The sequence below is a fragment of the Salarias fasciatus genome, chromosome 6, assembly GCF_902148845.1.
Source record: "Salarias fasciatus chromosome 6, fSalaFa1.1, whole genome shotgun sequence".
NCBI classification, from domain to species: domain Eukaryota; kingdom Metazoa; phylum Chordata; class Actinopteri; order Blenniiformes; family Blenniidae; genus Salarias; species Salarias fasciatus.
In genome coordinates, this window is record NC_043750.1 from 23621222 (window position 1) to 23646371 (window position 25150).

A 25150-nucleotide genomic window follows, 5' to 3' on the forward strand; every position below is an offset into this window, starting at 1 on the left:
TTACATTTAAAAGCTGATTTTGAATGACCAGAGCTCTGTGGCTGTATTTGTGTGTGCTCTATGAGATTTTGTTCATGAGCTGAAGAACGGTCGTCACATGACACACTTGGAGCACCACTTGATGTTGTGTCAGCTGGACTCCGGTGGAGGAAAAACCAAGCTGAACATGATGGATCTAACCGACCTGCGCAGTATTTTACTGTCACTAAGTGTAATGGCATTGTAACGCTGGAAAAAGTAATTATTATGATTACTTGTCACTAAAAATAGTAACGGCATCAGTAACGCTGTTTATTTTAACACCATTGTTCCCAGAGGCGGAGCATGGGTCTCATTACAGAGGGGGCGGAGCATTCTCGATGGGCCCTTATGATAGGAATTTTACCATTCAAACAATACCTCATCCTACCATCAAACAACACACTAATGCTCACTTTTACTGAGCCAAGCAAACCTATATGCTTCAGAAAGCAGAATAAAGTCACAAACAAGTTCACAAACTTGTTCTGACGAATAAATACACATACGCACGCACACACACACACAAATGCAGTCTGACAGGTGTCAATCTCAGAGCGTCCACTGTCCATGGTGCTGAAAGCTCAGATAAAAAGTCACGGGCTAAATCTGTACCATCTTTGATACAGCTTAAATATAAAATTGGCCTAAAATTACACAATCTATTCAGATAGATATGGACACAGCTATCTATATCTTTTGGAATTCACTTATATATATATATATATATATATATATATATAAAAAAATAGACTGCGGTCTTATAGTTGAGAGCAACACAAGGCACATTTAAACAGGCAGGTGTTTAAGACCATAGCATTCTGATAAAGATAATATTTTTGAAGGTTTCACTGACTCACCAGTGGCTCTCTCTGTGCTGGTGCCCGCAGTTCAGTTGATTCCTCCATAATCCTTGAACATCCTTGAACAAAACTATCCAGGTAACGTGGAAAACAACATTCAGAACTTTGTACAAAATAATCCGGCAGTATTTGTGTTGCAGTTCTGCTGCAGCAGGGCTCCTGGTGGTCCTCCGATGTTAGGTTTTGCGTAGTACCGCTAGCGGCTAGCATAGCCTCGTCTTAAGTCACCGCAGCTGGCGTTGTTGGGCTCTCTCTTTAGTTTTTCTCTTGAATGCTCCAGATTGGTGTTTTTTTCTTCTCCATTTTTGCTGTTTAACTTCCGTCCAAAGAGTTCAGATCAAGTGCAAAGAAAAAAAAAACTTGTTCATGCCGCACAGCCAATCAGCGCTGGCTTACAGCTCTGATGCATTCATGGACAGTCGTAACGTAAGAACTGGCAAATTGGAGCCCACAATCATATGCGTATACCTTCTCACACACACTGCACATTTTATTATAATAATTTATTTACGATTAAATATGAACACATCACATGAAACGGGGCCCTATGACCTTGTGGGCCCTGGGGCGACCGCCCCCTTGCCCCCACTCTGGCTCTGCTACAGGTTGTTCCTGTTACTGGTGTGCGCATTACCAACCTTTCACATTGTTTTATCCACAATGACCTTCAGTAGATCAGTCCCTTTCTAACTGTAGATGAAGCTAAAGTCAGGTACCTTGAATTGATTTGAGCTGTTTGAGGTACTTCCTCAAACTGCACAAAACGCCTTCCTTTTTCTGAGGAAATGTCTGAAGCTCTGTTTGTAAACTGCCTTTGCAGTATCTGCAATTAAACTGTTGACATCCAGCTCAAAACACGGCGCCGGCACAAAGAGCTATTTGATGTACTTCTGTAGTTCCTTCATGCACGTTCGCACCGACCGGCTGTTTCGTTTGGAGCTCCTGTACGATCCATGATGGGTTTTTCTTGAGATTATCAAGCGAGGTCTACATTTTCAGTGTTCAAGTTTTTGTTTGGATTGTTTCAAACTGAGCTGTTTGTGGTGTAAAAAAAATGCCTCTTGAGGAGTTTGATGGTTGCAAGTAAAAAAAAAACAGAATAACCAAATGCTGGCTACGAGAGATCCATTCACCCTGAAGCTGCTTCAAAAGCAGAAAGGAGAGTAATACTGGAGAAAAATGTGATTTTAACACTCAAGATTCTTAAAAACTTTGTGTATTAAACTTTGAATGGACTGAATTCTGTGAATTATTCTGCTTGATGGAATCGCTGTAATTACCCAGGCCCTAACCTGTTAGTCACAAAAACTGACTCTGCCACTCTGTCAGTTTAGCGGCTTCTACTATCTCTTCCTTATCTTGAGATTCTGGTTGGAACTGTCACAGCCTGGTAATGACAACAAACAATACATCCAGTACTGGCGGTCGCTTGGAACATAAGAAATTGTTGTTTTGACAAAAGTACGAGCTAAATATTCATAAACCATTCATCCGTCCATCCGTCTTCACCCTCTCTCACTCTCCATCCAGCTCAGGGTTGCAGGAGAAGGAGCCAAAGCGAGCTGAAGGAAGGTTACACCCCGGAAAGGTCACCTGTCCATTACATGACAAACACTGATAAACAGACGGTCACACACACCCGCATCCACCTCACAGACACGTCTTCGGAAGGCAAACCCCACACACACACACACACACACACACACACACACACACACACACACACACACACACACACACACACACACACACTATAATCTTTCCCTTTCTTTGTTGTTGGTGCAGGCAGAAGTTAATTAAAATCAATCCCTCGCGTGGAGTGACACTGTTTATTGAAGTCTCGAAAGAAAAAGTTGAAATGAAAGTTCCTTTTCTTCTAGTTGTTTTTGGTTAATTGAGTCACTACACTTGTTTTGTGTGTTTTTTGCTTTGAAAATAGAACAGTGTAGTTTCAGGTTGTGATGAATAAAATGTGTGTGGGCGAAGAATGTCCTGTCATTAAAACATCTGTTTACACCAGATTGTGTAATGACTTTCTTTTTCCACATCATGCAGCAGAGGGTGTGATAAAAAGACGTCAGAGGAGTTGTATTAAAATAAGTTTTTCAGTATAAAGCGATCCAGTGACCCAGAGCTACTTGGGCAACTTGTTTCAAAGTCTTTCGCTGCCTTTAGTTTAAAGCACCCAGAGGATCTGAGGCTGCATGCTGGCTCAAAGAGAATTAAAAATATAGCCCCGGGCCATGTAATCATGTTTTAAAAGTGAACACTATCATCTTAAAATCAATGCTGAACAGGTATCCAGTGAAGAGACGCCAGCGTTCCGTCTTTGTTGTACATAAGGACCTCGCTGGTTCACTTGGCAGCGTGATGGAGGGATGCTGCTGATGGGAGAATAAAACCAGGGCAGCAGTATGTAAATACAGACTGCCAGCTGCTTAAATCGCCTTTATTTATGACACTTGAGTCACACGTTACATTTGGAGGAAACTCGACCGCAAACGTCTGTGTTAGATCATTTCTGCGTACATTTCGATTTGCGTCGCCTGTTTATACTTTTTATTACAAGATAATTGTCTTTTAAACATCAAACCAAGTTCATTTTACTCAGCAAAGTTTGTTGTTTTGTTTTTTTTTCTTTCTTTATTTCCCTACAAGTCAGCAGTTCCTTCTCCATTTTTCCTACCAATTGGTTCTTTAAAAACCTCCAGCACACTCTTAAGCTCCAACTCAGCAGGATAAGCTATAAAACAGCACTTCATTTGTCTCCTGTGCAGATGGAGTATGTAGATGGCTCCTGCTGCAGGCTGTGGTGTGGAATATGGTCCTCCTCCACGGCACAGTTAGCCACCTCTCAGCTGGCCAAGTCCCCTTTAACTTTATTTTCGCCACATGGGAAAAAAAGCATAAACCAAATGGACCATATATAGCACATTTGTGTGTGTGTGCACTTTATGGAGGACAAATCTCAATATCCTTTCTTAGAGAAATGCTTCCCTGATACTTTAGTTTGCAAGTTTCTTTTGTTTTTATTTTTTTTTAAACCAGTTATAATAAAATCTGGACAACTATTATGGTATTGTCTTCTTACTACAGTCTGAAAACACGTCCTGAAGGGTAAATAAATCACCTAAAGGTGTGAATGTGAATGTGTGTGTCATTGTGTGTCTCTCTTTGTGTCGCTGTGATGGATGGATTCTGCATTCTGTATCCTGCCGAGTGACTCCAGCTCCCCGAGATCCTGAAGGATCATGATCATTGCTGGATGTTTGACATGCATGCCTGCAGTCGGTAATCCGCATTCCTCTCGTCCATGTTTATGTACATCCTCTGGAAGATTATGGACATGAACCACGGGGGCAGTGAGAATATCAAATGTGGCTGTGTGACAATTGGGGGTGTTTAAAACGTCTCATAATTACCGTCAAGTCCAGCCAACGCAAGGCAAGAGTACTGAAATCACGTTATTCATACGCAAGGAAATTCAAAGTGCTTCATAAAGGCAAAGAATTACATAAAGTCAATATAGGAAGAATGAAGAAAATTAAAGAGCAAAGACAAAAAGGAACTGAATGCTGAACCGCCACAGTCTTCCTATAGGTGAACTCAGGAAGACGGAGGCGCTTCTGGTGGAGCTGAGGCTCATGTTGACCAGCGGTCAAAAATTTACTTCTCTGTACAAACAGAGAGTACACAGACTATAAGAGAAACAATGGTTAGAATCTCTAAATAACACAAGAACAAAATATGTATCATAACACAAATCTTCATTTCAACGCCTGGACGTACACAGGCAGGTATGTTTACAGAGTTTGAAACTCTCATTTTCATTGCAGTTCTCACAAAGTACACAAATGAGACTTAAACTGCTTCAAGCAGAACATGATTGGAAGAAATTCACAATTTTTTTTTTGTTCTCCTCAAATTCTGTTGCCTCTTGAAATCATTCTTTCCCTCATTAGCACTAGCAAAACACTGCAAAATGAGATTCCTGCAATCAGTCCCAAAGTGCCTAAAAGCAGGGTTTTTTTAGAGAGTGGGAGGATCAGTACCCCACAACCCTCGAAGGCCAGCTAACCGTTTTAGATTTACACATTTAATAATGTCTGATTATTACGGATGGATTTACCATCAATGATAACAATGAAAGGGTTAACTTTATTCACACAGCTGTTTGAATTAAATGCTATGACACACACACACACACACACACACACACACACACACACACACACGCACCACATGCAAAGCATCAGTAAGAAATGTCTCCATGTAACCAGAAAGAGCGAGTCGGTGCTGCGATGCTAATTCTACTGTCGTCTTCTACCTGTTACTCCCACATTCCTTTCCTGCTGCTTTCATGTGACGACTATAACCTGATCTTCTCCTCCTCATTAGCCTGCAGCCGTTTCCATCATTAGTTGTCAACCAGCCAGTTCGTTTTTCCTCAAGTTGCCTATGCTCATAGTGCTCCACTGCTTTTTTTCTTTCTTTTCTCAATCCAAAACTGTAACCTCTGGATATATATTAATTTTGCCATTTCTATCCTCTTCTTTGGCGTGAACTACTGTGTTTTTATGAAAATCATGATGAAACTGAATGTCCATGTGGATTACAGTGATATAGACCTAATCACCCACCGAATATGGATGTGTGTTAAAAAAAAAAAAAAAAAAAAAAAAAAGTTGAGCAGATGTTGTTGCGATCAGTACCTGGCACTTGAAGCAAAACATCAGGATGGTTAAATATTTCATAATGACTCAGCTACCAGCTGGATAAAGGATGTGTATCTCTGTGGTCTTTAAGGCAAAAGTCAAGAATGCAGTTTCTTTAAGATTCTTTATGCTTGCTCTTGGTTTCTGCATCTTTGTAGTTTTCAGTGAGTCTTTCTGTTTATTCCCTGAGGTTTCTGAGAGGGATGCAAGCACAGCTCATCCATATGCTGCATCCACAAAGGAACGCTCAGAGAGAGCAGCTTGTACAGTATTTCTGAACGTACAAAGGTGTCAACCTACCATTTTCAGACCGTTTGTGACTGCAGGTACTTTGCATTTTTTCATGGGGGCTGTTTTGATTTTTTGTAAAAGTGTATGTGGCTTTAAAAAAAAGAAGGGGTTCTGCAGTGTGGGCATTATTTTATTTGTGAAACAGAACCATTATGAGCTGTGTGGTCTGGCAGATACTGACCAGCTTTCAGTGCCTCGGTCCTTCCCCTGGGAGTCGTATTCACATTTTTATACCCACGTGTCACATTCAGGGATGGATGTTCAGAGCGGCATATTCATCTCTGCTGAATAAATCCTTCAGATGTCAACACACTCAAGGACAGGGATTCCCTCAAGTTATGAGCCGTCTTTCTTCAGAAGTAATGTTTGCAGCTCCCTTGATAATAGCTGCCAGACGTGTAATTTGGACATAAAAAGCAATCTGTACATTCTGAGGAGGAAAATTCATTATAGATGTCTTTGACTTTGAATATTGGCCTCCTACTTGGCTGTCAGTCAAAGAAAAACTTGTGTACAAGTTTGACTGATGAATTTCTGACAAGATTTGTTTGCCAGTGAGTTGAGATTTCATATTAACTCAGGTAATCTGATGCATGTCACACGTTAATGCTGTTATACTATTGTTTTCTCAGCATCTTCGTCAAACTGCTCAGTTTGTCCTCACTGGAAACACAGTGGTTGTTACCTCAGACACACTGTGCTGCTTGTCTCTGAGCCCTTGTTCCTTGTCAGATTTGTGACTCCAGTCAGGATATAATCCAGGTCAAATAAAACAAGGAGGAAGACAAAATGAATCGCTGCCATGCAGAGGGAGGAGCAGCCAGGATCTTTGGTGACATTTTTTCTTACCTTTAACAATGCAAGTCTCACCCAGGAGGGTCGGTGCTGTCAGGATGCTGAGGACGGTGACGGCTGCTAGCAGAGGCGTTTTCACTGCTGAAGGCAAAGCTCCTATTAGCTTACACGCTCACTGTCCTGCAGACAGGGAATTATGGGTAAATTCTGCACCGCTAAAGGAAAAGCAGGAATGACTTCCCAATTTGCAGCACATATAGTGATAGCTTATCAACATTTTTTATTTGTTCTCAGAGAGATTTTGGCTCCTAATCTTACAATTTTTTTTCAAAAATTTTTTTTTCTGATTAAACTGTTCAGAATGACTCGATTGTTTCTATGGATTCATCACTTTCAGAAACGCCACTGCTCGCTCTGAGAAGTCCTTCAGTATAAAAGCCACGTCTGACCTTGACGTCACTTAGCGTTGATTTTTTTTTTTTTTCCTGTTCTTTCAGCACCACTGCCTCCATAATGCAGGGCGGTTTTACCTTGGCGTGGGCTGCCAGTGGTGACATTCACACACTTTATGATGCCATAAACAATTTCCACTTATAACACATCTCCCTAAAGGATGATCAAGATTTTTTTAATCGGAGAATAAAAAAACTGCTACAGATTCAGTCAACAAAACCTCAAAAACTTCAAAGGTCCCGAGTTCTTTTCAGGGTACTTAATTAATGCACCTTTTCCTCAATAAATACAGGTCTTTTCATTGATTTCTGAAGAACAATCCGGTTGATGCTTTATTCGAACATGTAACATAAAATAAACAATCAATGAATAACAATGAAAGTGAGGTTTTGACTCGACACTCGGCATCGATGACTTAATGACCTGAAAACATCTACATTTAAAGGAATACCTTCTCACAATGATGACACGTTGACATTTTGAAAAGACCAAAATGGCCATTTTTGATGATTCCCCCAATCAGAAACACCAGTATTATACCTGTTAATTTTGTTGCATCCAAGAATGAAACAACAGCTTCAACGTGTCTCGAAATCTTCAGGATTTGAATTCCAGCCAAAAATGGTAAATGTTGATGCTATTCTGCAGCTGGTTTAAGGTCTCGGTGTTCTGTCTGCTATACTGTGGCTAACAAAGTGTCTGCAAACCAATAATGCAATGACTCCCACTGATGTGATACTTTCAGCCATATTTGACTGTAAAGCTTTTACCGTCGGTCTTATCAGATATTCACAGGTTGTTGTTTTTATTCAGGTTTGTTTTTTTTGACTTTTCCAATGGAAAATTCCATTTTTTCACACACACTTTCATTTCATTCACAGCTTCATCCCACCTGGCTGGCAAGAGTCCCCCTCACAAATAACCAAAATGCTGAACCTGCTCTCAAGTGGCTCTATATTTGAACCATTATGTTGACCATAATACACTTCTTAGATGGATCCTCTGACTGGGGAGCGGATGGATGGCCGGAGCAGAAGCCAAATGGACATGGAGCCAAATTGTCTGCGGCGCTTTGGCGAGAGAAAGGCGGTATTGTTGCTCGCTCTCACCTCCCCCAGTGCGAGGCTCTGGGTCCTTTCCACGGGAAGCCGCTGTGCTTTTCTCCTCACACTCAGCCGTGGTCGAGAGCTGGAATACAAACACCAGATTTTGCTGGAAAGGGGAAAAAAAAAGAAGCTGTTTGAGCTTCAGCTGTCAAAAAAAAAAGGAGAAAAAAACTTTAAAATGTTTTTGGATGAGAGTCATCTTTTGTTGTGAACATGAAATAACAGCTACATGTGACATTAACATTACTGCACTGAATATTAGAGGATCTGTGTTCATTCAGGAGCTGATCTCACCTGCCTGAACTGTTGAGAACAGCTGATCAAAGATCTTAAAGCTAGGGTTGGCGATCTTGGAAAACTAGCGTTTAGCATGTAGCATCTCCCCAAGGCTCCGCCGAGCTAGCTCCGCCCAGCTCCCACCCCATTGGAGGAGCTCCCGTTGGGAGCAGAGACGCGGAGACGTTCGCGGCGCGCGCAGTGCGCGCGGCACTTCCGCGTTCAGTGCGTTCCTGGCGTAACCTGTCCTCAGCGCTTCGTTTCTTCGTTTTTCTTTATTTGCACTACGCCAAGTTATGGCGCACTTAACGGTAAGTAAACCCCCAAACATTCGTCTCCGCCGTTCTGCAACGACGCTCCGTCCTTCTATGCGCGCACTGAACCAGGATCAGTGCACGCGTACATGTACGCGCAGGGGGCAGGTTTAACGGCGAAGGGATTTGATTGGTTTAAAAAAAGGTGTCCCCTCAAGACTTTCGGTTGCTGTTTTTCCCGTTTTACTCCTGCTGTAGACAGCGGATATTTTCCAAACTACTTTAAACACACGCTATGAATTGCTTCCCATCGGGTCATAAAGATCATTTTAACCAGTATTTAAAAATATGTATCTCATTCAAATCGCCAACCCTAGCTTTAAGATGAAGGCTTTAAGACACATTCATAAAAAAAATTAAACCAATTAATAAATACTATAATGAAAAACACTAAAAAGTATTTGCTGCAGATTTAAACAACCCTCAGGCTGACAGAACATGTTCGACCAAAAGCAAGTTTTTTTAACTGACGTTCACTGTTTTTTTTCATGTACCTGTAGACGGGCGAGCAACTTTTAATTTCATCCCAAAGTGTATTCACTTTATAATTTCAAACACACACATACGCGCACACACACACAGATTACTTTGTCTCAGTGTCATTATTAGAGGAGACACAGATCAAGTCCAGTTGACCTGATTCAATTGCTTCGAGATTTCAATAATTCCACTCCATTAACAAAGAGAAAAATGTGGCCGTCCAATTCCTTCTCTCAGGGTTTTTTCTCAGAGAGTTCCTCACCCCCCCGATGGGCTAAATGTGTCAACAGTTGTTAGCTGGCTTCCTTTCATCTTCCACAAAGCTCGATCCTACTCACAGGAACCGATCCTACCTGAGTGAATTAATCACATTCATGCCCAAGGGCAATTCCTGTCCTGTTGATATGACCATGTTTTCAAGTGAAAATGGAAAACTCCTCTTGTGTTTTCAGTGTCTGTTGCCAAGACAACGGTGCTCAGAGTCTATGAAAACGGCTCCCGACGTGGAACTTTTTGAAAACGTTCCACATCTGTAGGCATGGCCAAGCAGCGCTGAGATCCGGTCGTCATGACTTCAGCAGATTTTGCGCTTCATAGATGCTTCCAGACAAATTAAAATTTTGGGACCATGGGAGTGTGATGCCAATAAATCCAAACAGACTTGACAGATTTCACTTTAAATCAACAGTTCGCTGCGTGTGCTGCTGATGCAACAGTCAGAGTCTGGCAATCACTGAAATCTAGTGGGATCCATCTTCAAAGGAGTGTGTGTACAAATTTTTACAGCAGTCCATCTAATAGCTGATAAGATAGCATCAATCTGGCCCGAAATGATGGATGGGCTGACTTTGGAGCTTCGCCGCTCAGCTGCAGTACAAACAGGATCAGTTTGCCTAACACAAATCACACTTGGTGTCACAGTTAGGCGTCAAAGAGAAATTCGGCGTCTGGCTTCACTGTCTCGTCTTGGCAAATTTGAGATTGGAGGGAAACCTTAACCTCAGCGACAAATCTGCATTTAGCAGTGTCGAGCGATGACATTGCTATCATGATCCATCCACAAATTCATCTTCTGAAGATGAAATTACATTTTAATCTTCTTGGCGGACGCAGTTTTCTTTAATGAATCTTTTACATTTTGGCCAACAACAAAATGTGTGACCGAACTGGAAAATGATGGGATTTGAAGCAGCTGGGCTCGACTGCAGCCCGTCTGAACCCACCTCGAATGAAGTGTACATTTAAAAAGCTTCTTTTCCATTTTCCTCTCCATTAAACGTGGACTCGTTTGTTTTTGCACTTACCTGTTCTTATCTAATTTCCTCACATGCCATGTTGTTTCTTGTGTCCCATTGACCTTTAGATATGTACGGATAATATGCATAATTACAGGCTTTTTCAAGGAGAAAAACAGGCGTCTTCGTGAAAGTTGGTGTTTGAAAGTAAAAAAAAAAAAATACAGAAGCATGAAATGCTCTATTTGGTAGGGTGCTATAGGAGGCATTTTGTCTCTTCAGGCACTTAAAGGTGTTATGATTCAGAGAAAAACATGGATTTAATCTAGCAAGATATTTAGGTAGACTTGATCCTATTAACCTCAGTTACTGAAAAGTTGGGACATTTTGTGCAGTCTTATTGAAAAGAAATGCAATGGCATGCTTCAACGGCATGTTTTAACCAGTAATTATACAGGGTTCATACTTAAAAGTGAGATAATAATTTAAATTGGACAATATAAAACCATTTTAAGTTAATCTTAAATATTAAATAAAAAGAATGAGTAAATACAGCTTTGATACTTCTCCTTTTAATTAAAAATCATTAAAAAAAAAAACCTTTTGAAGTGGGTTCTCATGCTAGATAGGAGTGCCATCTTAGATATTTAATTTAATTATTTTGAAATGTATTCAGGCATGTTTTGGCCACACCCTGGTGTGATTTTTGCAGAGTGTTGTTTTGAAGTCTCTTGCTGAAACAGGCAGGGTTTGTCTGAAATAGGAGGTCATCTGGAGGGCCGGGTTGCTCTGAGTCGGCTGCTTGGGGTGAGAAGCAGAGGCAGGAAGTGGAGCTGATATCCAGGCTGGGTGCGGCGGCTATGTTTACGAAGTGATCTTCCAACCTCACCTCACGCCGCAAGTCCCTCCTGTTCTCAGCCGCAGCTTTAGACGCTTTTTTTTTTTAGGTTGACAGGCAGAAATCAATCAGCAGTTTAGCCTAGATTAAATTTGGATTTCCCCCCTGGGAATGGCTGGGAATAAAAAATGAGAAAATATTGGATTCACTTTCATCAGGTCAGACACATGATCCTAAATGATAATCACTCGGTGTGATCGCAGATGTTTATCAGGGTTTTGTTCAGACCTTGTTGCACTGCAACCAAATCTCTTCCAAATCACTCAGTCACATAAAGTCCCACTTTAACGACAATAAAGTGGCTTTATTTTCATCAAATTGAAATCATATTTGATTTCTTCCACTCTCCATTTTGATTGCTCAAGATTGGTCACTGTGTTTTTTTGTGGCGCACAAATAGAAAATATACCGACAATATGCACCCGGGCCAGATGCATGAATTCCAGATGCTGAGATCCAGATGCTTGTGTGTTGATCCCTTGGGTGCTTGATTACTGCGTCTATATAGTAACTGACAGTAAACCATCCTCCAGTGCGAGGGACGGAGCCACATCGGGACTAAACATGCGGTCACAGAATAAGCAGAACGGTTTAAGCGAAACACCTGAAAACCACAGAAATGCAGCAGAAACCTGCTGTGACATCAAACTATGTCACTTCTCGGTTCATTCCATTTATCACACACACACACTGAGTCTCTCTTTTTCCTGTCTGGACACAGAGCGAGCAATCTCAAAGGAGCTGCAGGCCAGAGGAATATGATGAATATTGCATGGCTTGTTTGGAGAAGCCTTTCGGGGTGTAATTGTTCTAGCAAGACAACTAATGCGTCTGCGTAAATCTGAGCCACCCAGCGCCCATATGAGGTATTCGGAGCATGCAGAAAGCTAATGTATTAATAATTATCTCACTTCACACAGTGCTTACTGTCTCAATTTGCTGTGCAACTACGTGGACTCGCTATCTCTTCAACAAAGCAAACATTAATTTGTATTTCAGCCCATGAACCAGCACATGTGCGTGCTGCAGCTGATAAGAAAGCGCTAATAAATAAATGTCCTTTTGACAAGTAATTGTTAAAGTTGAAAAGCACACACGTGTATATATCCTGTTTTTCCGGTGGGAATATTCCACTATTATCAGGCTTCTATGAACTGACTGTGTGAGACAACAATGGGAAAAAAACACAAACAACTAGCATGAAAACTGACACTCATGTTGATTTGTGGTTGTATGCACATAGCTAATAAGGTCTGAAGTATTACAAATACTGAGCACAACACTGAACTTATACACTAACATCTCTCCCCAGAAGGAACATTTAGATTTGTAGATACTGTATTAAATCTGACAGGTCTGCTGTACAAAGATGTACTGTATCGAAGTGAAGGGCTCTCTTGGTATCGAGCATAAAAACAAACCAGAGTGGGAGTGAGTCATCCATGTTAAGTGCAATACAAATTCCTCCAGAAAATGAGCCACACGGGCTCAAATCAGCGGGACCGGCCTGCCGTGCGGAGCTCCCACTCACCGCCGCTGAAGCACCGAGGGGGTCACAGCAGAAAGGTCTCAGTGTGGGATTCACAGATCCTCCACGCTGCAGCACAAGGGTGCTTACATGGAGATATCTGTAATCACCCAGATGATTCGAAATCAGACGGCACACCTGATCCCTGCGAACGCTTTATCAGTTCTTCACATCACAATCAGCGTAATGGAGACATTCTGGGTTGATGCGTCTCACTGTTATCGACGAGCGAGCTCAATGAACTCCGGCTCCAAGTGGAAAATGAGTTTACTTAATGTGTGATTAATGCATTGTGCTTCTGCTTGTTATCATCTACAGTGTGATGGTTTAAAAAGTAAGCCGGTTACAATTACTTCCATTTCAAAATAAAGCCATTTTGCATCATGTCCATTACTCCAAAATAAAGTGTACAAATTGTAGAGCTTTCAGTCTTCAAGGTGCATATTTTTTTACAAACTGTCTCACAACATTATTTTGATGCCAGTTCTTCTTCACTAGATGTCATCTCTACTTGTCTTGTTTCTGTCCTCATGTGTCATGAATGCGTTCCACTTCCTCCTCTATTTGTATTAAAACATTACAACAAGTAAATTGGGAAAAGCTGTTGCTTTTATTTAAATACCAAGATCAATGGTTTGTTTGTTTGTTTGTTTGTTTGTTTGTTTGTTTGTTTTATTCCTCTCTGCATGCCACGGGCCAGATTCCATCCTCCAGCATTCACATTTTGGCACACAGGTGACATATTTGACACCCCTTTCTCTGAACATCTCTCTTGAAATATGCGACTTGCACTCTGTATTTGAAGATGTCCATCAGTTATTGTTTGGCTCTTTTTTTCAAACAGTAACCGATTCATCAGTCTTGACAACAAATAAAAACTGTGAGATTAATTTCCACCCACTGATATTCAAATATCAAATACGATTCTGACAAAGCTTATATCTTTAATTAAATCTGATTCAGAAAGAGATAACTTGTTTTATTTGGCTGCTGAAAATGAAACCTAGCATGGTAAAAATCGGCTTTAAAAAAAAAATCTCTTGTTTATCTGACTCGGTGTCAGTCTCCCTCAAACTGCTTTCTTGCATGAGTTGACTTGATGTTTATATTTTATTTATAGCCTGGCGTCGGTTTGATTCGTATAACCCCTCCTCGGCAGAACGCCGCCAAGAAACCCCCCCCCCCCCCCACTTTGTACAGTCACCTCCAGGTTAATTAACACACGGAGAAGGAGCCGTCTCCCCCGACTGCCACTCTCGGTACGGCCCGCTGCCAGAAGCAGCTGCAGGTGGGCCAACCAACCAGCACAAACAAATCCTGTCTTTGTAGGCTACATTAATTGCGTCCCACTCGAACAGAACATACCAGCAGCAGGTGCTGCGACCAGATGGGCGTGTGAACGCCACCTTACAACGGTGGCTCCGCACCAAAAAAAAAAAAAAACAAACCTCCGAAGCGGTCCTGCTCTGAAGCATTTGTTGCTCTCTTCATATCAGGGAGAGTTTTAAGGCTTATGGACTTGCCAAGCGACCTGCTCAGGTGAGGCTCAAACAAAACCAATTACCGTCCTCTTCAGTGCGGCGGCGTTTGTGCTTCGGGAGATTAGTCTGAAACAAGAGCAGCGCTGGAGGTAGAACTTGAAATGTGCTTGTTGTTTTAACTGCTTTTCCTTACTGAACCTCGTCCGTCTCCTGAGGGCTTGACCTTAGATCATTTCTGATGTGACGCTCCCCCCAACGCTCCCCCCCAACACACACACACACACACACACACACACACACACACACAGTCTTGTATTTCTATCCTTGTTTCTATCCTTCCATTGACTCCCATTCATGTCTAGCCCCTAACCCTGACCCTTACCCTAACCCTAACCCACACCACAACAAAGCCTAACCCTAAAGAAATGTTTTTGCACTTTTACTTTTTTCAGTAACAACAACATGGTCAAGAAAACACTGTTTCTCCTACTTAGGACCGGAAAAAGGTCCCCACAAGGCACGTCGTTCCACGTTTTGCTATCCTTGTGGGGACATTTGGCCCCGACAAGGATAGAAATACAAGAACACACACACACACACACACACACACACACACACACACACACACACACACTCCCATTATGAGCACCAGTGCAGTAAATCTCCGTCCGGGGGGAGTTTCCCGCAGCAGAGCCGGACAGTCTGCAGCCGGCGAGGGAGGCGCACATGAAAAAGACTCGCCGTGGAAGGTTTCTATCACTGCGCGGTCCGCTCTTATCGTGTCGGCCTTTGATGAGAGGAGAGTGGGGGGGGGGGAGATAATGTCTGAAGGTCAGCTTTCAGCGCCGTGCAGGGTTTGATAAAGACTGGGAGTACACAGACTGAGTCCTGACTGACATGCAGTGGTCGAACTATACCTCTCCACACCGCAGCGGACGGCGTGTAATGGAAACACAAACAGTTCACTAAGAGATCCATTTAAAGGAACACCTTTCACTTTTATCTCCATGAAAATTTAGGCTCGACCTTTCTTTGTAGTTTTTTGTTTGCTGTGCTTGTTTGTTTTTTGTATCTTCCAACAGAAGAAGCTAATAAAAGATGCTTGAAGCAGGAGTTTGACTGACATTTGAAACCAGAAATGGACCCTCACCCGGAAATATCAACCATAACCTTTGACCCCCTCACAGTCCAAGCTATCCACTGGCTTTGTTTGCTCGGTTTCATAACAAAAATGAATGCCGGCGCGTGACAGCCGATGTGCAAATAACATGACTGTCTTAACTGCAAGTACGTTCTCTTTTTTGTGTGTTTGGTCCAAGAAAAGCTGCAGCTTTTTCCACTTTCTGAGCAAACTCCCTTCTGCTGTCACTGCTCTGCATTTGTAATTTGACTGTGTGAATATTTAATATTGATACTGCTTATTTCAAGTTACCTTTCAAGACGTCCTCGGTTTGTTACCTGAAAACATCCAACTCTACATTAATAAAAATTACAAACAATAATCCACAGATTAAAGAAAGACAAATACAATCAAAGTTACTTCAGATATGTTTTGATGGCAGTTTTGATTTGAGAAATTGAATCTATGAATATGTCTTGTGGAAGGGATGTCCGTAGTCTTGAAGAAGAGTTGAGGAGCTGTTCTTATGTGAGGACATTTCGAGAGTCTTCTGATTAAGATAAGGTCTGGGGAAAGTGTCTGAAAGGCTTTAATAGCTAAATCCAATTTTATGAGCTAGATTGAAGACTGACCGTGACAAATTTTGAATGTTAATGGTTTGACCTTTTATACTGTTTTGAATCGATGCGCCTTTGTGCTCAAAAATAGAAAGTACCAAAATTACTGTGCAACTATGCAAATTGAGACTCAGGATTTTTTTCTTTAAATATTTGTCTAATTTGTTCTGTTTGTTCACGTGTGTGCAAATTCTCTCTGTGCTCATTCTTTAGAGTTTCCAAACCCTGAGACTACTTTTGTCCAGCGAGCTGCTAAACCCACCTCAGATCAGTTAATCTAACAGTGTATTAGGTTCCAGTGTATTCTGTCATTCTGTCATTGGTTTGTGACGGCAATATGTGGAGGAAGGAGGCACAGCAAACGTCCAAACTCCATCCCTCACACCTTCTTGGTCCTCCTCCCAGCTGGACGGGCTCTGCAAGGAGGCCAGCGGGGGACGTCCTAATCAGATGCCTGAACTCTCCGTTGACTCCTCAGTGTGAGGGAGTAGGAGTAGCGGCTGTTCTTTGACATTGATCACATTTTTAAACATGGAGTGGGCGGCTTTACAGCAGCCCGGGAGTAATCAAGGTATTTGGGCCGTCATATGCACTCTGATTGCCATTGCATGGAAATTTATGCCGGCTTTATGTGGATGCATGCTGAGTCTTGGATAGATCCCACACACTCAGGGTGCTATTAGTCCTTTTTTCACAGAGCAGTCAAACTAAGTTTAGCAGCCGTTGTTCCGCAGGCCCGGCTATCCATCCACCTTTCTGTGAGTTACAGGCGTGGATCATTTGAGAGGAATGCAGTAGAGATTTGAGCCTCTTCTCGCTGACAGCGAGTGGAAAACAAGAACATCTCAGACAGTTTGCCAGTCAATCACAAACCCTGACACATAGAAACAGACACCGGTTCACAGTCAGATTTTTACCTGCCGGAGCTGCAGTTGTGGAGAAGACTAGTAGGAAGTTTTCAAATCTGAAGTCAGTGCTGAGTTTAGAGGAATTGCTCCAACTGTTTTGATTCATTCAGACATGTTTGGAAGTGCGACCGATTAAAAATAATCTCTACACATTTAAATGTTCCAATTTTTTCTTGATTTAAATTTGGAATAATTCAGACATTTGAAATTCTTACCATTTTAAATTAAAATAAACTTTTTCACAGCGTTTTGATTTCTTGAAATGCCACTACATGTTTGGCTTCGGTGCGAAGCAAACTGGACTTTTCTCTTTTGGTTGGGACCACATAGTCACACAATATGATCGCTGCCTGTCATTGATACGTAGTATCAGCTTCAACCTTCACTCAGGATTGACGTTTGCAGCAAATAAACTGATCTAAAACCTTATCTTTCATAATTGGGAGACTGTTTTCATTTCCCAGGACGGCGCACAGCCAGAAACACTCAGTAAACCACAAAGTGAGAACAAACATGTGAGAACTGCAGGCACCGCTGCCCAGCGGAGAAGAGAGGAAAATTTATGCAGCCGTTCGGAGTCTGGAGAGACCGGAGGTCCTCTGGTGAAGCAAGTTTTATGAATTGTCCTTTTAAAAATATTTTATTACATTAACGTCTCTGCCATTGTCAATAGTTATGACGGACGATACAGTTACAGGTGCATTGTACTGTCAGATAATAGGTAATTAAGTTTTCTCTTCTTATTAAACCGCGTCGAGCCTTCACAATGACAAATCCACCGGAACCAACCGGTTGTTAAAAAGAAAATAAGCCACTTATTCAGTACTTAGTGGATCCATATTCAAAGATGTGGGCTGTTCTCCACTGATAACAGATAGTGGAGGAATAATATTATCTCCCCTTTTTGCATTTGAATTAAAATGTATTTAAATCACAATGGGATGCAGGAAAAAGCCATTTTTGGAAAGATACAACAAACACAAATCCGAGTGTTATGAAATGTTTGTTAGCTTCATCTAATTCATGCACGCATCTCAAAGAGCCGCTGAACTATTTTTTTAAATGGGGTAATGCTTCAAACTGCCCGTCACTCACTTTTTCTATTTGCAATAACACATTTCTATCAGTCATCCCTTTCATTTCTTTCCACGGAGCCTCAAATGCTTTTAAGCCAAACAATTGTGAATTTAATTAAACTCGTGTTATCGTTTTTCTTTTAATGTTGTCTTTGAGGCTTTGCACTATTTCCCATGCAGCAATAGCCCTCTGGCGTGGGAGCCAATGATCAGTGGGAAAAAAAAATAATAATAAAGACTTATCCAGTTGAGACTGGTGGTGGCTGACAGTGTTACTAAAGTAGCAGCAGCAGTCTATAACTTTCAGAGCCAGTCTCTCTTTAGGTGCTTCTAATTGTTCCTTCTCTGTCCGAAGAAGACGAGTCTTCAGGCGTCACATCCATGGAACATATTCAGCACCAACCCTCCAATAAGGATCCTTGTGGAGGGGCCTGTCCGCAGCGACAGTGGCTAAAACACTCAGGAAACTCAAGAAGGACTTCATCAGTATGTCGTGAGTCTCTTCATCAAGGTCTCGCAGTTTTGCAGTGGCCCAAGGTCAACCTCCAAATTTGTCTTCAAGGTTAAGGTTTAGCTAATAATAGACTGAAGAAGGGAATAAATCAGGAGAAGCAGAGAGAATAATGCCACGGAATTCACTGCTTTAACAAGGCAACATTTCGAGTTTTGTATTTTGTAGATGAAGCATTTTGCTTTTCATGAAAGTTTTGCGTCCACACAACAATGTTTTGAAAATTTGGTCTGGCACCTAAAAGCTCCCGTTTGAATAGAAGTAGAGCATCAAGCTGCCCAGCATGTGCCTGACTGTATAGTTTATTCACTATTGGAGTTTGATAATTACAGTTATATCTAAATTATTTCTTAAATATCTATCAAACAAACGTTGGGTTTGCCCTCCATTTCACTCACTATCTCCTCTCATAAATAAAAACCTGAAGAAAACATTAATCCCTCCTCAGTTTTAACCTGAAGTTGATTCTAGAGACCGCCGCTATAGTCCAGAATTCCATGGTGTCTCATCACAAGGTCAGAGATTTAACTCAGGATAACAAAGCTCTGACAAGTACTTTCTCCTCATTTACAACAATAATCTTCAATAAAAATAAGCATAAATGTATATTTCAAAGGGAAATAGTCACTGAGAATAAGGATGTTAATGTATTCCTGTTGTTAACATGCATTGCATATTTTCAGTGAAGTCATTATAATATATGCAAAGATCGTGATGTTAACGGCAACTTACCATCAGGTGGTAATTCTACTTAATTCGAAGCACAGCATTGTTACAGCTAACTCACTAATCCCCGTGATTTACAATAATTAGAAAAAATATATTGTTATTCACAAGAAAAAACAGGACTTAGATGTCAGGTGCTTTTGTTAATAAGGCAAGGATTTACACCTTGAAAAACATGGTTACATTCTTGGGGCTTAATATGTTGGATTAACTATGTTTGTTTTATTTGATGTACATTTAAAAAAAAAAAAAATTTAGTGTTACTTTGTATGTGCATGAGTGTTTATGAACACTGATCTCCCCAAATGTGATTTACTGTGTTATGATAATATGAAATTATGCATAGTGAAGCTTAAAGATCGCTCTTTTGAGGATCATCGATTTCATCAATTCATCCATCCATTCATCCATGAAGCCAAACCCATCAGATCTTTATGGCCATTAGTTATCTTTATATGTATAAAGATCATTCACCAGCCATTTTTCATCCACGTCAGAGTCCAGTGACTTTATGACTGCTTGACAAAGGTTAACTCTATTCTGTCGTTCTGATACGTTACACAATGAGTGCATTAGTGCTGCACATGAAACCGATCATGATGGATTTTAAAGGACATCACAAGGTCAAACTTTTACATTATTGTTTATATAAAGAAACCAGTAAACTGCATGATAAAGTCTGTCAAAAAAGGAAAATTGGCTCTCTTTTTTTTTTTTTTTTTTTTTTTTTTTGAGCATGTAACTAAGAAAGATTTAGCAAACCTCAAAGTTTACAATTTAACCCGGGAGGAAAACTCCCCCCGTGCACGACCCAATAAATGCTGATAGAACTGGCTGGTGGGAGAGCATGACGGCACTTCAACCAGTAACTATCCTGACCATAAAGTCTGGATCATTACAAACCCGAACACGTAGAGCCTTTAAAGGCTGTGCTGCATCTGCCTGTGAATAAAACCTTAACAGCACACATGCTCACAAAAACACATTTCACTGACGGCAGTGTGGCAGCATGCAGTTACAACACATAACTGTCAGCTGTTATTAGGTCACAAAAGTTGATTGTGCATTGTATATAATACTGTTTGAACTGCGCATTGTGTGTGTGTGTGTGTGTGTGTGTGTGTGTGTATTGTATTATCCATCTGAAGTCTTATTACAGTTAAGTGTATTGGCGCAATCTTTACTGAGGTCAGCTGACCACAAATAAAATCCACAATGGACTGGCTACATGTGTTCCAGATGTGGACAACAATATTTACAAGATATTAAATGAATTACAGACCGGGAGAAAATCAGTTATCTTGAAAGGGAACCAGTATGGTGTCTGATTTTTTCAAAGTACCAATACTTGGACTGGCAGAAGGAAACAAATGAAGAAAAAAAGAGCAAAGAGAGAAAAGACAGCGGATATAGAAGTCCTGTAATTCCATTATTTCCCTCCAGTCAAGAGCAAAGATTCTGTCTCTGCTAATGTCCTCAATCGGCAGCTTTTAAAGTTTCAGCCTTTCAGCCCTTATGTGTGAAACTTTATTATTCAGTCTATTTCCTTTTATTTACATAGACATTCCTAAAAACTGACCTTGCAGTTTTTTCGCAGCCCGCTGTGGGTTGAAATTAGAATTGATTTTATTGATCGGAGGTCCATATGCATCTGAGTTTTACACTGTTTCTGTTAGGATGGACTAAGTAGCAGTGTCTGATATCAGTCAGCAGAACATTTTGCAGGTAATGATTGTAATATAGATCCACCGACGGCCGCAAGGAGTCCGGTAATTGAAGACATCACCATTTTCAAGACAGAAATGCGCGGTTTATGGTCACATTAAAAACTTTCTGGCAAAATTTCATTGCACATCAATGCAAAAGGTGATGATGGCGACAAGGTGGAACGACATGGAGGTCATTCATTAATGCTGGCTGAGTCTCTGTGTGTGCAGAAGTTTTTACGCCAATGCAGGACATTCCGCAGAAGAGTCTTTAAACATCGTTGTTCATATAGGAAATACTGGATGTATTGGAAAACAATGAAATGTAATCAGGTTTTTTTGCTTTTCTAAAATCAGCCCTCAGGTCATGGAAACACAAAGCATAAAAACCAAATTAAAATCAAACTGCTACATGTCCTACAATTCTCAAAACCTCATGAATTCTGAGTGGATGATAAGATCAGTCAAACTTCACGCTTTTCAATAATCGTTCATTTTGCTTTTATTATAGTTTCAAATTTCGAATAGTTTTTTTAGAAAGCAACTCTTATGAAAACAGCATACACGTACATAAATAGGAAACATGATCAAGTTGTCATTGGAAAACTTGACAGGCTTCAGACATTTCTGTAGAAATGGAGGTTCAAAATAATATTTTTGCTTCAAATCAATACAAATGAATTTAGGAATAGTACTATTTAGAAAACATTTTTTGTTATTATTTCGATTAAATTGACCACCAATTCTTCACACATCCTTCTCCACGCACTGCATCTTCGCTCCGGCATCGAGGAATCCTTCACAATTCAATTCAATCTGTCTCTTCATCTGCTCGTCTTCCCCTCCCCGTACCATTTGCATGTCCTCACGCCCACGCACTCGCTCTTTTTCCATCAGCAATAAGATACGAAGATCACATATAAGAGGCAGTCGGCGCCCCCTCATCCCTAGTACCGGTCTGCTCCGTATCCACTCGATTGGAGGAGTCGGCGGCCGGCAGCGAGGAGAATCTCTCTCTCTGAGGCCGGGAGGATGCCGGCGACTCTCCACGGTGGTTCAGCTTTTAGTTTTTACCACCGCAGCCCATTAGGTCATACATTTATTACTTCTGACGGGCCACGGGGAGGAGAGGAGAGACAGAGGAAAAGTCTTACCTCTTCCAAAGGAGAAAAGAAGAAACACAATAAAAGCAAAGGCAAGCAAGTTTTTTTTATTCTCTTGTAGAATACATTCTCCACGTTTCTGTACAAGACTGACTTATGTCCAATTTGTATAATATTGGACCATATTATATGCAATCATGCATACGTATACGCATGCATACATACGTGCACTAAGAACACAAACAGCAGTGTTGATCTGTTCAGCTGAGGTTCATGTTAAGCACTTGGAACTGCTGCGCCCAGGATCAGGGTCAGACATTGTTGGGCCTGCTGGCGGCTGACGTTTGTGAGTCGGCAAACAGTGGATTATTTGTACATCCGGCAAACACAAAGCGGCACCGGCTTTCATATGAAGCTGTTTATTGACCATCTGCTGAAAAGCTGCGGAAAACTGCTTCCTGATGTTGAAAATGACAATGATGAGAGAGTGAATGGGGGGAGAGACGGGCAAGATCGATTACAAACAGGAGAGCAGCTGTCCTTAAAATCAAAACATGACCCAGGAGACACGGAAACAACCCAAAGAGCTGAAAGCCATGGCCGAGTATCTTCGGTTTCTCCATTCGCAGCTCTGTCCTCAGTGCATGCTGCTGTATTGGGAGAGCACGACAAATAAAAGTTCATACTGATGCGACTGTGAAGACCCGTGGGCCGACATGAGGGCGAACTCACACGCGTCTCTTTTAACTCAACGGGAAAGCAAGAAGTTGAAAGCCAGCCTCTCCAAAGTAAACCTTTCACTGTGTGCACGGCCGTTTCAGGAGTGCAGTGTGTGTGTAATGAGGAGTGGCTTTAACGACGCCGCTGAGTAACCTTAAAATTTTCATGGCGCAGCCCGCACGCCAGCAGAAACGAAGCCGGTCGCACGCCGAGAGACATTACGAGCCCAACGCCGACGGAGGAGATTAAAGCGTCGTTGTTTCAAGACGATGTGGTTCTGATACCTGTAGATTCTGCCAAGCGGGAGCGAAGAGATGGAGAAAGGCTACAGGATGACAGATTCATTCAAATGAATGGCGATTTACCCCCAAATGGAACTTGCTGCATTTTGAAAGGATTATTTATGAGCTTCATAAACAGGCCACTCCATTTCTCCTTCCACATCGCGACCCCTGTTTTCTTTCTCCCCCCCCCCCCCCCCCCCCACCTCCCTCGTCCCAGGCTCTTGCTGGGTCGTGCTCGCAGGGCGCACGCCAGACTGCAGCATATGTTTATGAACGGTGAACTGCATGTGACGGCTGCTAAAGCTCATCTCCGGGAACAACCCAGCAGTTCATACTGAACTGGTCTCACAGAGGAATGGAAATGTGTTTCCTCTTATGAAAAGTCAATTCAGAGTTAGAATAAAGATTTTATTTTTCCCTTTGTGCTGTTTGATTCAGATACCATCACCTTTTTGTGATTCCTTTGAGATTTGTCAACAAAGCACAACACATGGCTTCAAAATGAAAGTTTTTTTTGGATGAGTGTGTTTGTTTAGATTCGTCTCGTAGTCACTGCAGCTTGTAGTTTGAGCTGCAGTGACATGCTGAGGGAGCGCTGGCCTGTTTGATATGCCGTCTCAGAGTCCAGGATGTTATTGGAGGCAGGGTCGGGGACGTGAAGGACTCATTAGGTTTTAAATCCCGGGCAGTCGGCGAGCAGGGGAAAGATGAGGAAGAGAGTGGGAGAAAGTGGAGATGGAAGGGGAGGTGGATGGGAGGGGGGGGGGGGCTTTATAGTTTGGCTGTGAAGGGGGAAAAAAAAAATGATTCAAGAGGGAGTCAGAACAGAGAAATAGGCAGGCTAGCTTCCGAGGGGGAGAGAGATGATTATGGTAAATGATAGACAGCTGCAGGGGTTGGCTGAGCTGAAATGATAAACGATACATAATCTGAGGCACATGAAAATCATGAGGCCAATTGATTGACAGATAGGGCAATTGGTAGCAGACGAGTGGGGAAGGCGAGCTACAAGTCATGACTAAGTCAGAGTCCATCATTACAGTTCCCGATTTATTTGTCAGAGATAAATCTGTGCGCTGGGCGTGATAGACAGAGCGGGCTGTGTGCGGTACTTAAGAATGGATGGAGATGGAGAGCTCTGACTCCGGTCTGCAGGTCTGAGAGGGATCGTTTCTAAATAAATGATAATGCTGAACACTTTCCACAGTGGCCTGTGGTTAAACTATTAGCAAAGTTTGCCTGGAAGACACGTTAAATGAATAAAGTCTGCTTCAATAAATTACAAACACAGACCTGGTTCAGTGATGGAACACCTTTTCAAGCAGTTTAATGCAATAAGTGAGCGTTATTACAGTGAATGAATAGATAGCACAGTTATGGGAAGCACTTCAGTGCCTGATGAGTCCTTTATTAACAGAAACAACTCACCTGCATCATAAAGTATCTGAATGGATTTTCAAAGTTTTCAGAGTATCCTCGGAGTGTATTCACAGAAACGTCATATTTAACAGATAATGATGGCTTTGTTTTAACGAATAGCCACAAAACACTGCAATTCATCATAACACTAGTTAATTCAGATAAACTACAGAAAACGACTGCAGTGTTAAAAGTATCATCAATTTAAAAAAAATTGTGCAGTTTTTCAAACAATATCATTTTCATACATTCATAAATTGCACTCAGGATGTCTCTTACATTGCCTAAGTTATACATTGCAAACAGTCCAAGTGGAACCTTCAACGAAGTGTTTATTTGGCAGCATTCATCCTGACAATGCCACAGCAAGTCACTGTTACTGTTGCTGTCCACTCAGCTGGTTCTTACCCAGACTCCCTCCTGCCAAACCCAGGAGTCAAACCAGAGATAAAGCACTCAAAACAAAGAAAGAGCTCCTCGTTGTACTGTATGTACCTCGTATACTGT